Source organism: Pinus tabuliformis, chromosome 8 (genome assembly GCF_031772625.1).
Source record: "Pinus tabuliformis cultivar Carrire ecotype Pingquan chromosome 8, CPIR1, whole genome shotgun sequence".
Taxonomy (NCBI): Eukaryota; Viridiplantae; Streptophyta; class Pinopsida; order Pinales; family Pinaceae; genus Pinus; species Pinus tabuliformis.
In genome coordinates, this window is record NC_142294.1 from 695275900 (window position 1) to 695291848 (window position 15949).

The 15949-nt window shown below is 37.3% G+C and overlaps 1 pseudogene; it reads left to right on the plus strand.

Moving 5' to 3' along the window:
- Nucleotides 1-4488: 4488 nt before the first annotated feature.
- On the plus strand, nucleotides 4489-6850 carry LOC149237513 (acyl-coenzyme A oxidase 4, peroxisomal-like; annotated as a pseudogene).
- Nucleotides 6851-15949: the final 9099 nt, after the last annotated feature.

Genomic DNA, 15949 nt, shown 5'->3' on the forward strand with positions numbered 1-15949 from the left:
TGACTGTTCAACACTTTCTCCAGCAAATTAACTTCTCTATTCCATGGATTGAGTTCTTTCATAGAATTCTCTTCTTTCACTTTTATTTGGTTGTTCACTTGTGCCAAATCTCCTCCGGCAATTGCAACAAAACCTGCATTCAAAACCACTTGTTAAAATTAAAGACACAAAGCTGTTGTGCCTTGTTTTCCTTTGGCAACAATTCAGTTTACCACTCTGTTTCTTTCTCCTCTGTCAACACATCAGTATGCTGATTTGAATTCTCAAAAGAATTCTTGAGACTGTCAACTAGTCTCTCTTCCACACCATATGTCCTAATGATGTCTTCCTACCCTTGTCCACTGTAGTGAACTCCTTTTTCTGCAACCATATTATCATATTCTGAATTCTCCAGCAATGCAATTTCTCTGTGACACTTTGCCAGTATTTCATCATCACTTCCAATCCTAATTTCTTTCTACTGCAATAAGTCACTACTTCTCTCATTTATGAGACATTCTTCATCCTCCTTTACTTCAGAGTTTTTATCTTTTGAAATATACTTCCCCATAATTCTGAAAGCTTCAAAAGATTTCTCATCCTCTGCATAATACTCTTTTGTTAGTGTTCTTTCTCCCAAGGTTAAATCCTTTGCATAGGTTCCTTCCTTCTTAACATCCTTTAGTAGATGTCCTTGTTCCTTACTGACTCTCTCAATAGTTTCCATGGCTATCTCAACTGTGCATATCATCTTGGTGAATTGATGATCCTTTACTATGTTTTCAGCTAATATAGTCTCTTTTCAAAGCTTGCCTTCAATCTCTTGTTGTTGACTTTCTCCAAGAGCTATCCTTGTCTCACCATCTGCATTATCATTCTCCTGTGTTTGTTCTACATCCACAGACAAACTATCAATCTTAAAAACAATAGACTCTATGGTCCCACTAGATGGTTCAACTATCATATCCTCTTGCTATTCTAGATCCTTCATATGATTCAGAAATTCTTCGATAGTCTCTTCTTCAATCTCTTCAAGCACTTCACTTGGTGGCTTGATATCTTTCTCAGCCTGTATATGAGATCTATCTCTCTCATCTTCTTCCAAAACATAATTTAGATTTTGATGTTCTTCTTCCTCTTTTATGACAATACCAGCAAATTATCCTTCTTTACATGTTTCACCTGCAAACACACATAAATTGTCAGTTCTAAAATCATGTGACCCTTTGGCCTCACTTGAAGTTTCAGTCTTCAAGTCTTCATCTTCACTTTCTCCCAGGATTTCTCCTTGTTCTAGTTCACAAATGTACTCTTCCATTTCTAACTCAACTTCCTTGAGTTTTCCCTTCAACCACCTTACTTGCCTTTGTTGTAGCCTTCTTTGTATCTCAAGCCACTTCACTGGCTTCTTCCTCAAGACCCAACCTAGTCTCTGGTCTTCTTCAAGTATACTCCTTAATGCATTGAGTTGTTCTTTTAACTCTATAACCTCTTTTTCGATATCCTCTTGACTCATCCTCTTTCCATTTGCTTTGCCATCCTTCTTCTCATACCCTCTATTGTGGCTTCTCTCTAAACCTCTCCTATGACTATCAGTAGTCATCTTCTTCTCTTCCTTCTTCATGAGCTCCTTTGCAATAAGCCTCTACAATAGCTAGTCCTCCTCATTGTAATATTACCTCACTAAAATCTCCTCACTCAGTCTTTTGGTAAGCACGGGTCCTCTGTCTACAACCTCCTCTTGAGCAACACCTTTGCTCCTTCTAGGCTTCTGAAATCTCTCATTCTCTCTTGAGAACACTTCAGCTGCCCTCTCTGTCGAATCTCTTGTTGGATTCTTCAGGTTCACTGCCACTTCTCCTTCAGAGTGTTTTTCTTACTCTGTCTTCAAGAACACATCTGGTTCTCCTCTCACAGCTTCTCTTGCTGTCACCTATGCATTAGTATAAAAACACACATTCTCAATTTAAAATAGAATATATTACCTCACTTTAAAGATCTCAGCATGATCTTGTTTCACCATTCCATCTATGCTTTGAATGGATTGCCCTCTGTCTTGTCTCTAAGTCCTCTTTCCTTCAGAACTTGCATTAAGTAATCTTTCTTTCTCTTTCCTTCAAGGAATCCTCTGTTCTTGTCTACTCCAAGCCTCTGCTATAATTCTACAATCTTCCAATAACTTCAAAAGTTCTCCTTATAGTCTTCTATTGTAGCCTTGTGCACATTATCTTCTTCTGTGTGCAATCTCCTTTTTGCAGAAATCTTTCCTTGCTTTGATTTCAATTCTGCTCTGATAACACTAATGGTACTGGGTAAAACCCGCACATACCCACAGTATGCATAAATATGCATCCACACTTCTATCCTGGGTGTTTAACTCTCCAATGGAGTTAAAACTACAAACCATGAATGGTTAAGGCCCTTTTATCTTGGTTCCTTTATATCAAAACCCAATCACCCCACCAAATCTCCTATCGGAACCTTTAAAAAGGCTTCAAGCCTTTGGTTATGACTATGTTTAAAGTATTTCCCCTAAATCCTTCTATCGGGAATTAGAAACCCTTCAGAACCTTTATAAAAACCACAATTCATATATATATAACCATTCCCCTTTTAAACATTGGTTACGTATGGTTTAACATACGAAAACCCTTATCGGTGCTCTTTTCCCTTATAACTCTTTTACAAAGGAATTAACTACAAACCATACCTCTTCCGCCTTCCATATGGTCTTGACACACTTCCCGATATTTCACCTTTATCACAATCGTTGTCGGGTTCTTCACGGGTCCTCATCGCCCCTTCCCTTCCGATATGCGACTATCGTAACATATTATATATATGTTTTAGTCTTGGAAGACTGGGTCCACACTTTATGCCAATACATAGGAAAACCGCTCTGAATCACATATAGCAGATCTCAAATGTTATAGATGCGCCACTATAACTTCCGTCAGGTCCATGTCTTTATTGCCCCACAACGCTACTCCGACCTCCGCCTTCTCCAATTTCTGATACCTTTTACCTCTGATCTCCAACACCTCTGACTCCACTTATCGGCTATTTCTCTTCTCCTCACTCTAATGCGATTATATCTTCGAACCCGATAGGGATTTAAATCCACCGTTATGGAATTTTGGGTCCGGTTATATCGCCCTATCGGAGTTTGGCAATTCCATAGGTTGGTTCCTCTTCCACTCGAACTTTTGCAATGCGATATTTTGGTGTCGATTCGATCTCAGTTGTTGATCTTCCCAGATCTAACGGTTCTTGAGCATCGATCTTCGTTCCTCCGATCATTTCTTTTTACTTATAATTTTACGCCATTTCCAATGTTTTTTATGGTTTATGGGTTTTCTTCAGGTTTCATCCTTGTGCTCTACTGCTGCTCAGTTCATTCTCGCTTGAGCTTAACTTCACATGCTCCATTAACCAACGTCCTTCCAGAGCATTACTGAACCCTTTGAATAGATTTCAACAATCCATTACGATTTCTTTGACTCGTTCTGCACCTCTACGCAGTCTCACTTGCTATTTCTTTAGAGCTTCACTCTTTCCATCAATTGGATTCAATGACCCATTTTGAATCCTCTGAATCAATCCATTCCTCTGCGTCCTTCATAATTCTGCCTGCAACCTATTACAAAGCCTACAAATTCACAATAAATCATTTATGAAATACTCTTCAATACTTTGACACTGTCAGGAACAAACTCTACATATATTAATGTAAAAGAAAATAGTACATTCGAGCCTCCTTAGTCTCGAACAGGCCTATTTTTCAATGTCAATGGAATCTTCCCCTTTTTGACTCTACCCGTAGGCTTACATATATCTAGCATTGGTTCTATTGAACTAGTTCCGGGGTAAATCCTAAACTAACTCCTAAATCCTCTGTACTGACTCCTAAATTTTCTGCCCACTTCTATTTCCATTAATTCCTAAAGTCTCTCTCTCGTCCCTCAAAACATGGACTGTTTTAAGAGTTCTGATTGACTTTGGACTCTTTTCATTTATTACCACTCATGTTCTCATTTATTTGAGAGCACTTAAAATTCTGTCCATTATCTAATTAAATCAATAAAAGGCTTAAATTGCATTAACTTGAGACTTAGGAAAGCTATTTCCTAAAAATACATGACCCCTCTATGTCTACGTAATTACAATGATTTTCCTTGGGCTGAATGCTCCTGCATCACCATGCTCATCCTTAGTCACATATTGCTCGGCATTGGTGTTGGTTTTGGCAATCAAGTTATTGAATTTGGACTCAGAATTTTCTATGTTAATGCTCCCATCTGAATCCAAGTCTAGACCATTTTTGCAATTTATTCCAGTTTATTTGTTGGAGATGACACCTTCGAGGTTGCGAGGAGCACTAAACATTTTCTTCCAGGTGTTCATCAACAATGGGATATTAGTGGCGAGCCTCATAACTACGGCACCCAGAGACTCCATAATTGGGGATGGTGCCTCTCACTTGCTACTGCAGCTATCTCATTAGTTGTAATGGCGATAGGCTCATTCAGGCTCCCTGACACACCCAACAACTTGACCGAGAGATCCATGTTGGAGAAGATCTCTGGGACACACGAGGTTCAAGAGGAGTTCGATGACCTGGTAAGGAGATTTCTGACTCATTAATGTGACAGGTAATGGTTTTTTCATTTTCACGGGCTATGATTGAACCCAACTATGGTAGTGACGCAATCTCTTTGAATACAACAACAAAAAAGGTTTATTTTAATTACACTATCATTCAAGTTTCCTGTCATAGGGATTTCCACCCTCAAATGTTGTCTTGATTCTTCATTGATTATCGCTTCAAAGAAAAAAATTAGTCGCACAACTCTTGCCTTTTCATCCCATCCATTTTAGAAAATAAGGAAAACAAAGTCTAATATCTCATCCATTGGTGATGCCATTTGAAAGTTGGTTGGAAGTTAGATGGCCAAAACCATTGGACATGAAACAATACCTTTGAAAACATACTATATTTGCCAGGAATACAACCACAAATCAAATCAATGGGTAAGAGAAATAGTAGCAAAGATAAGTTTAATTGGATATAATAGGTATTAGATATTACTTATTTGATGTGTACCTTATGTATCAGTTCCTATCTATATCTAAGTCTAGACCATTTTTGCAATTTATTCCAATTTATTTGTTGGAGATGACACCTTCGAGGTTGCGAGGAGCACTAAACATTTTCTTCCAGGTGTTCATCAACAATGGGATATTAGTGGCGAGCCTCATAACTACGACACCCAGAGACTCCATAATTGGGGATGGTGCCTCTAATTTCTAGGGATTTTCCACAAGTTCATTGTGATAAAAGGTACTTCTACACTGAGGGTAACGAAAATAGAAAATAAAATTGCACCGAGTTATGTTCAGAATGGGGAAATTCTTTCGAAAGGAGTTTTTGTTGCTGATGAGGATAGATTGTCGGGCATTAATCCCATTCTAACAGTTGGATGGTAATATTTGAATTTCTGAAAATCACTAGGAAATATGCATAAAGGAAGGTGACATGTACCAATGCATTTTCGTTTGGTGGGTCCATTTGATATAATCAGCCTATTGCACTTTTATAGATTTTATGTGCTCTTATGTTAAACATTTGTAATGTATGCTAATATTTTCAATGAAATGACATTTAAATAGTTGTCTGTAATTAGCAATAGTTTCATTTTTGTGCCTAGTTTGAGAACCACATTGATTTTATGCCTTTATCGTATTTCAGGTGCTTGTTATATCACGTGTAATAGTTGCTTGGTAGCCCATCGGTATTGCAATGGATGTATATGATATGTGTCACAGGTGCAATATTGTTTTTTCTTAGACATTGACCTTGATTGCATTCCCTTAGTTCACTTTTGTACAGGTTTGTTGGGAAAAAAAATCATATTTTTTTTTCACTGTACAAGTATTTACAGGGAAGAAAGAAGTTTGGAGTGTCATTAAATTCTTTCCAAATTATCCAAGAAAAACTTACTCATATGTTGGGTAACATTCAAGTGATGAACTTAATGGGATGGCGACTAAGCAAGTTGTATGATAATGGGAAGATGACTCTAGGGCATGCCAGCTTAGCCAAGGCATTGACTTAACTACAATAGTTATTCCATCCAAGACTTGGTTAGAATCAGTTGTTTAAGGAGAGCACTTTTTGAGAGTCTAACATATATATGCTATGTCCTCAGATTTGTATAGGCCTGGAATACCTTATGGGAGGTAATATATTTGGGATGAGAATTACTTGGTGGAAATGGAATCTTGACTGACTTTCTTGTGGCTAAGGCATGTACTACCCCCCCAGGATATGTATTGATGCTCGAAACTTTTAACAATGAAATGTAAGATATATTAACTAGTTCACAAGTATAGTTTTAAATTTTCCTAAGAAAGTGTATATAGAGAAAGAGGATCAGAGGCTGGTATAATGTATCATCTCACTAAGTTTGGTGAAAAAGCATGTTATATTTAGTAGGACTAAAATGGTGGGAAGTTTTTCTAACTGCCTTTTCCCATTTGGAATAGAACCCCAAAATAATAGATTAGAATTTCAAATTTCTATTGAAATAAGAGCCCTTTCTAATATTTATTTTCTCTTGGTTCTGTACGTGGTGATTCTTTTCCTCGAGAGTGTGCATTTAATTGGATAGATTTGGAAATCAATCTGCAATGTGAAAAATTGCATTAACATTGTTTTTATGTACTTAAATGCATGTTTGGTATTTTTTTAGGCATTTGTGATTTGAAACCTATATCCTCATACAAAGGAAAATATGAAATAAATTCACTGTTCACTTGGCGAGAAGTCACTGGAACTGCAAATTTTAAATCATTTCTTGCTCGTAAATAATTAACTATAAAGTTGTAGGTACAATTCAGCCACCATAGAAAACTTCATTATTAGTATTATTGGTTATCTAGATGCGTTGTTGACAAGGCATAAATTTAGGGTTATAAATGTCAAAGTTGAAAAGGGAAATGCATCCTTAGAAACTATAGTAGAAAAAAATATGGACCAGCCTTTGTACGATGTTATGATAGAACGATGCCTAAATGAGAGACCTCCAAAATGGATAAAAGTGGAATTACGATAGACATACAAAGCAAGTGTCCAAATACAGGCCCATCTACATTGGTTCAAAAAGCATTATCATGTGCGTTATTGATTACTTTTCAAATATCAAGTTTATGTTTTTTCCTTATTCCTTTTTCAACTCCTCTCATGTACAGTCATTTTACTAGTAATTTTTCTTGTATGGCTTGAAATAATATCATAATTTGTGTAGTATAGCAATATTGGAATATTTTATTTTAACTTGATCAAATATTTGTTCACGACAATAATAATATTTCATGTGATCTCAAAATTCTCCCTCCAATCAAATCTACAATTAATATGGGAATCTTTTTATGAACCAATTCACTATCCCCTCTAGTTTTTCCAACAGTAAATTTTATCTGGAATCGTTGAAGGTACTATCTATGTTTTGTGTTATGTATAATATAATCATTATTAAAATATGTTAAAGAGGTTTCAGACATTTATGCAATACATTTTTTCCTATAGGACATTTATATACATAACATTTACATTAAAAACCATCCCTGATCATGTTAAAATTCATTTATATATGGAACATTTACATCAAAAAGAATCCATGATCATGTTAAAAGACAAATGAGCATCACTTTTCTTCCACCATATATATATCTTATATGTTTTTATGTCATGTCAACCATTTCTTGTGATCTTGATGTCTTGTAGAATTGATGAAGAGATTGCAAGAGGAAAAATGATAGTTCAAGGCAGTTTCAAAGATTCTGAAGAATATGAACGTGAGAGGCAAGAACAACAGTTTTCATGGCTATTTCAACTGTGCCTATCATCATGGTGAATTGATGATCCTTTACGATGTTTTCAGCTAACATAGTCTCTTTTCAAAGCTTGCCTTCAATCTCTTGTTGTTGACTTTCTCCAAGAGCTATCCTTGTCTCACCATCTACATTATCATTCTCCTACATTTGTTCTGCATCCAAAAAAAAACTATCAATCTTAAAAACAATAGACTCTATGGTCCCACTGGATGGTTCAGCCATCATATCTTCTTGCTATTCTAGATCCTTCATATGATTCAAAAATTCTTCGATAGTCTCTTCTTCAATCTCTTCAAGCCCTTCACTTGGTTGCTTGATATCTTTCTCCAGCTATATATGAGATCTATCTATCTCATCTTCTTCCAAAACAGAATTTAGATACTGCTGATCTTCTTCCTCTTTTATGACAATATCAGCAAATTTTCCTTCTTTACATGTTTCACCTACAAACACACATAAATTGTTAGTTCTAAAATCATGTGACCCTTTGGCCTCACTTGAAGTTTCAGTCTTCAAGTCTTCATCTTCACTTTCTCCCAGAATTTCTCCTTGTTCTAGTTCACAAATGTACTCTTCCATTTCTAACTCAACTTCCTTGAGTTTTCCCTTCAGCCACCTTACTTGCCTCTACTGTAGCCTTCTTTGTATCTCATGCCACTTCACTGGCTTCTTCCTCAAGACCCAACCTAGTCTCTGGTCTTCTTCAAGTATACTCCTTAATGCATTGAGTTGTTCTTTTAAATCTACAACCTCTTTGTCGATCTCCTCTTGACTCATCCTCTTGCCATTTGCTTTGCCATCCTTCTTCTCATATCCTCTGTTGTGGCTTCTCTCTGAACCTCTGCTATGACTATCTATAGTCATCCTCTTCTCTTCTTTCTTCATGAGCTCCTTTGCAACAAGCCTCTACAATAGCTAGTCATCCTCGTTGTAATCTTACCTCACTAAACTCTCCTCACTTAGTCTTTTGGTAAGCACGGGTCCTCTGTTTGGAACCTCCTCTTGAGCAACACCTTTGCTCCTTCTAAGATTCTACAATCTCTTATTCTCTCTTGAGAACACTTCAGTTGTCCTCTCTGTCCAATCTCTAGTTGGATTCTTCAGGTTCACTGCCACCTCTCCTTCAGAGTGTTTTTCTTACTCTGTCTTCAAGAACACATCTAGTTCTCCTCTCATAGCTTCTCTTTCTGTCACCTATGCATTAGTATAAAAACACACATTCTCAATTTAAAATAGAACATATTACCTCACTTTCAAGATCTCAGCACGATCTTGTTTCACCATTCCATCTATGCTTTGAATGGATTGCCCTCTGTCTTGTCTCTAAGTCCTCTTTCCTTCAGAACTTGCATTAAGAAATCTTGCTTTCTCTTTCCTTCAAGGAATCCTCTGTTCTTGTCTACTCCAAGCCTTTGCTGGAATTCTATAATCTTCCAAGAACTTCAAAAGTTCTCCTTACATTCTTCTATTGTAGCCTTGTGCACATTATCTTCTTCTGTGTGCAATCTCCTTTTTGCAGAAATCTTTCCTTGCTCTGATTTCAATTCTGCTCTGATACCACTAATGGTGCTGGGTAAAACCCACACTTACCCACAGCATGCATAAATATGCATCCACACTTCTGTCCTGGGTGTTTAACTCTCCAATGGAGTTAAAACTAAAAACCATGAATGGTTAAGGCCCTTTTATCTTGGTTCCTTTATATCGAAACCCAATCACCCCACCAAATCTCCTATCGAAACCTTTAAATAGGCTTCAAACCTTTGGTTTTGACTATGTGTTATGAAACCAGCTCACAAAAAGATAGAAAAAAGGGATCCACGCCTTAGAATTCAGCCTCTTCGAGGGGGCAACCTCCTTTACATTACATAAATGATCAATTCTTGGATGATACAAATGACAAAACCTCCTTTCTATATATAGGAGTCTAGGGAGTCACAATATAATCCAGCCGACCTAACAATAATAATATAAAGCCACAAAAATAACAATAGAGGGATTCTATGGGGCACAGAAATAACAATATGGGGGTAATAGGGGCACAACAATATAAATAAGGGGTATAACTACAATAGTAATGGGGTAATCACTAGTATTATAGGGACCCAACATGCCCCTCTCCTTCAAAAAAGTGTTGTCCTCAACGCTTGAGTAGTTCTGGATACTTCTGCATAAAATTCTCATCCTCCCATGTGGAATCTTCAGCGGATAAGTTCTTCCACTTGATAAGATACTCTAAAATTGATCGATTTCGTAGCTGTCGAGTTCTTGTTTCTGTGACTGCTTCCGGTTCCAATATAATTTTTCCTTCCTCGTCAAGTTCTGGCAATATTGTTTGAATTGGGAGCTTGTCACCTATAACCTTCTTTAAACATGAAACATGGAAAACTGGGTGCAATCGAGAAGCTGCAGGAAGCTCCAATTTGTATGCCATAGTACCAATCTTTTGCAACACCTTGTACGGACCATAATACTTTGGTGATAATTTATTATCCTTCTTAGCTTGCTTTAGGGACATTTGCTTATATGGTTGTAGCCGTAGGAATACCCAATCACCTACATCAAAACTTCTTTCACTGCGATGTTGATCTGCCTGTTGTTTCATTCTATTTTGTGCCAACACGAGGTTATCCTTTAAGAGTTGGAGGACTTGTTGTTGATGTTCGATGTGATGTTCCACTGCCTGAACCTTAGAATTTTCTCTTAAATATGATGTGATGGATGGTGGTTGATACCCATAAAGTGCCATAAATGGGGTCATTTTTGTTGCTGTATGGAAGGAAGTGTTATACCACCATTCAGCCAGAGGCAACCATTTGACCCATTGTGTCTGTTTATCAGATACAAAGCAACGAAGATATCCTTCCAAACATTTGTTTACTATCTCAGTTTGCCCATCAGATTGAGGATGATAAGATGAGCTATGAGCTAACTGAGTACCAAGACAAGAAAATAATTATGTCCAAAAATTTCCAGTGAAAATGGGATCTCTGTCACTTACAATAATCTTTGGGTTTCCATGTAGCTTTTGAACGTTTCCATAAATGCAGTAGAAACTGTACTGGCTTTAAATGGATGTGATAATGCACAAAAGTGTGCATACTTGGTAAGTCTGTCAACTACCACCATGATGACACTCTTTCCCTCAGACTTGGGTAAACCTGTGATAAAATCCATTGAAACCTCCTCCCAACGTTGGCTTGGAATGGATAAAGGTTGTAATAGACCCGGTGTCTTAATTGTTTCAACTTTATTTTGCTGGCAAACCAAACATTCCGCCACAAACTTTTGAATATCTGATTTAAGGCCATCCCAAAAAAATTCCTTCTTAACCCTGTGGTAAGTTTTTAAAAATCCTGAGTGCCCTCCTAAGGGAGAAGTGTGCAATTCCATAAGAATCTTTTGTTTTAGCTGGGAATTCTTACAGAGGTATAAGCGATCTTTGTACCATAACGAATCATTTTTCCAGCTAAATGTATCAGAAGTACTGGAATCTTGTTGTAACTTTCGAATAAGTGCCCACACTTCTTCGTCATTCTTCCATTCCTCCCTTGCTTCGTTTATCCAATCTGGTTGGATAATAGAAATGGCACACAACAATGCTTCCACATCCTCATCCTTTCTTGAGAGTGCATCTGCCACCACATTTTGCTTCCCTTTTTTGTAGATGATTTCAAAGTCATAACCCAACATCTTTGTGACCCACTTTTGTTGCTCTTCAGAGGATAATCTTTGTTCTAAAAAGTATTTAAGGCTATCATGATCCGTTTTTACCTTGAAGTGTCTTCCCATTAGGTAGGGTCGCCATTTCTTAAGTGCATGGAGTATTGCCAACATTTCCTTCTCATAAATAGCTTTGCTTAAAAACTTTCCCTTGATTGGACGACTTTCAAAAGCAATGGGTCTTTCATCTTGCATTAGAACAGCACCAATTCCATTTCCTGAAGCATCACATTCCACAATAAAGGTTTTTGTGAAGTCCGGTGTAGCTAAGACCGGTGCTTGGCACATTGCCTCTTTAAGATGTTCAAAGGCCTTTGTTGCTTCCGGAGTCCATGAAAATGAATCTTTCTTCAATAATGTTGTTAGAGGTGCTGCTATTCTCCCATAATTCTTAACAAACTTGCGATAATACCCTGTCAACCCAAGAAATCCTCGCAGATGCTTTATGGATGTGGGGATTTTCCATTCCTTAATGGCTTTAATTTTGCTAGGGTCTACCTTAACTCCTTCATGAGATACAATATGACCCAAATATTCCACCTCCTGGACTCCAAAGAAACATTTGGATCTTTTTGCATATAATTGTTTCTCCTCCAATAGTTGTAGCACCCTGTCAACATGTTCAACATGATCCTTCCAAGACTTGCTGTAGATTAGTATATCATCAAAAAATACTAACACAAATTTTCTAAGGAATGGTTTGAAAATTGAATTCATCAAACCTTGAAATGTTGAAGGTGCATTGGTAAGGCCAAAAGGCATGACCAAAAATTCATAATGACCCTCATGAGTTCTAAATGCCGTTTTCGGAATGTCTTCAATCTTCATTCTGATTTGATGATATCCCGAACGAAGATCCAACTTGGTGAAGTAAATTGATCCATGCAATTCATCCAGTAATTCATCAATAACAGGAATGGGGAACTTATCTTTAATAGTGAGCTTGTTGAGCTCCCTATAATCCGGACACATGCGCCATGATCCATCCTTCTTGTGCACCAATACTACTGGAGCTGAGAAAGAACTTTGACTCGGTTGAATTATACCAGCCTCTAGCATTTCTGCAACCATACGTTCAATTTCACTTTTTTGGACATAGGGATATCTGTACGGCCTGATGTTTGGAGGAACACTTCCTGGAATCAGATGAATAGCATGATCATGATCACGCATAGGTGGGAGACCTTTGGGAGTCTCAAATACCTTGGAATGATTGTCCAGGACTTTTTGGAGATCTGGAGAAATAGATGATTCCAATGTGGAAACATCTAGCGAACATAATTGTGCAATTACACCTCTTTGCTCCTTTTTTAGAAGCTTTGTCATGCCATTAGAGCTGATTATCTTTCCTGGTTTCCCTGCAATACCCCTTAATTCAACTTCCTTTCCTTCCACAGAAAATTTCATGAAAAGTTCTTGAAAATTAAAAGCTATTGTACCCAAGGATTGTAGCCATTGGACTCCTAGTACAACATCAGCACCTCCCATTGGAATGGAAAGCATTGGGCTAGTCAATACATATTCTCCCATGGATAGCTTGATATTATGGCACTTTCCAGAACAATTTATTGTTCCTCCATTTGCAATCATCACTTGACACTCTGGTGCTGGATATAGGAAGCAATTCAATTCTTTTGCTACCCTACAATGAATAAAATTGTGGGTGCTTCCTGAATCAATCAACACTATTACCTTTTTCTTCTTGATTTGTCCTTCTATCTTGATGGTTTGAGGAGTGGTAATTCCTGCCAATGCATTACAAGATATGGTCGGATTTATTTGTTCTTCATCTAGGCTTTGTTCCTGGAATATATCCTCTTCTTTTGACCTTTCTTGCTCCTTTTCTTCTTCCTCTTCACAATCTATGTAGAATAATTTCTTCTCAGCACACTTATGACCTTTTGTGTATTTGCTATCACAATTGTAACAAAGCCCTTTTGCTCTTTTTTCTTCCAATTGTTGTGGTGTCAACCTTGTAGGTTGTGGAAGACTATGGGCAACAACACTTCCGTCTTTATAGTTGTGAACGGTATGCTTCCTAGTTGCCATAATTTTGCTTTCCATTTTTCTTGCTAACCTGAATGCCTTCTCTAATGAATCAGGTTCCCAAAGGCGCACATCATGTTGGATATTATCCTTTAAAGACCCTATGAACACATCAATCCTATGCTCCTCTGGAATATCTTTTACCCTTATGTTCAATTTTTGGAACTCCTCAATGTGCTCCATTATTGAACCCTTTTGTTTGAGACTTATCAATTGGCTAAAAAAAGTGTTGCTTTTTGTATCCTCATAATGTGCTATCAATTCTTCCGTAAAAATTGCCCAAGTGATAAATTGTTTACGAGAACAAAGCCATTGATACCATACAAACTGATTTGGTTCCAAATATAAAGTTGCCATACGTACCTTTTGTGTGTTTTGCACATTATTGAGATCGAAGAATTGCTCCATCTGTAATATCCATGTGGCGGGATCCTTGCCATCAAACTTCCTCATATCGATTTTTGGAACATGGTGAGTCTTCGATCCAACATTAGAGTCTATGGAATCATGATTAACATTTCTTTTGTTCTCATCATGAGTTTCCTTTACTACCTTTTCACCATTAGTGACCCTTTCTTGTAGCAACTTCTTCAATTCATCCATCTTATCATCCATGCCATCAATTTTAGCGTCCAATCAATTTTAGCGTCAATCTTAGCTTCCATGCCATCCATCTTAGCTTCCATTCCCTTTATCTTAGATTCCACGCCATTTACCTTAGATTCCACGCCACTTATCTTAGCTTCTGTTAGCTTTTGTGAGCGTGACATTTGTTGCACTTGTTCTTGTAATTTTGATATATCATGTAGCATTTCTTCCTCTTCTTCATGAGTCATGCTAGAGCTTTCAGGTTCCTTACTAGGTGTTTGCATTTTCTTTCCTCGGGGCATCAGTTACCGATAATAAAGTTTTACTATGCCCTTTGAATTCCGTTAAACCAAGCTTACACAAAAATTAAAAAAAAACTACACACCTTTTTTTCACTTTATAGAAGCCTGATATTGAATCTGATGTATCTCTGTAATTTTGGATCATCCAATTCTGAAATTGCTACCTGTAGTAGCCTTCTGCGTCCTCTTTCCAATGCCACAAGTCTGAGCCAAATTGGATTCTCCAAGGAAGAGTTATGTGAAATCTCCCACAGTGACTTGTTTTTAGACTGGTTCAGTAGAGCGAACTTGTACGACGTGCCACGAGTCACTGTTTCAACCTTTGAATCTGAAACACACACAAAAGAAACTACAGTCCGTCCTCTTTCTGTACCTTTTTACGAAATTTCAATCCGATCCTCAGAGAGAGAGAGTTATGATGATTTTCCCCAGGTCACCTGTTTTGAATGTAATTCAGGAGTCTGCAAAAAGACCAACTTCCTCAGATCATATCTCCGAAAATATTGCGAGAAAGGCTCTGAAATTCGGACCCAAGGTTCAGCGCCAATTCTTCTCAAATGGGTTTTTTTTGCGACTTCTGAAACGTCACAGAAAAAAAGTTATAGCGAAAATTCCACGATGACCTGTTTGGAGCAGCGAAACCCTAGAATCCAAAGCTCTGATACCAAATGTTATGAAACCAGCTCACAAAAAGATAGAAAAGAGAGATCCACGCCTTAGAATTCAGCCTCTTCGAGGGGGCAACCTCCTTTACATTACATAAATGATCAATTCTTGGATGATACAAATGACAAAACCTCCTTTCTATATATAGGAGTCTAGGGAGTCACAATATAATCCAGCCAACCTAACAATAATAATATAAAGCCACAAAAATAACAATAGAGGGATTCTATGGGGCACAGAAATAACAATATGGGGGTAATAGGGGCACAACAATATAAATAAGGGGTATAACTACAATAGTAATGGGGTAATCACTAGTATTATAGGGACCCAACACTATGTTTAAAGTATTTCCCCTAAATCCTTCTATTGGTAATTAGAAACCCTTTAGAACCTTTATATAAACCATAATTCATATATATATATATATATATATATATATATATAACCATTCCCCCTTTTAACATTAGTTACGTATGGTTTAACATACTAAAACCCTTATTGGCGCTCTTTTCCCTTATAACTCTTTTAACAAAGGAATTAACTACAAACCATACCTCTTCCACCTTCTGTATGGTCTTGACACACTTCCCGATATTTCACCTTTATCACAATCGTTGTCGGGTTCTTCACGAGTCCTCATCACCCCTTCCTTTCTGATATGTGACTATCGGAACATATTATATATATGTTTTAGTCTTGTAAGACTCGGTCAACACTTTATGCCAATACATAGGAAAACCACTCTG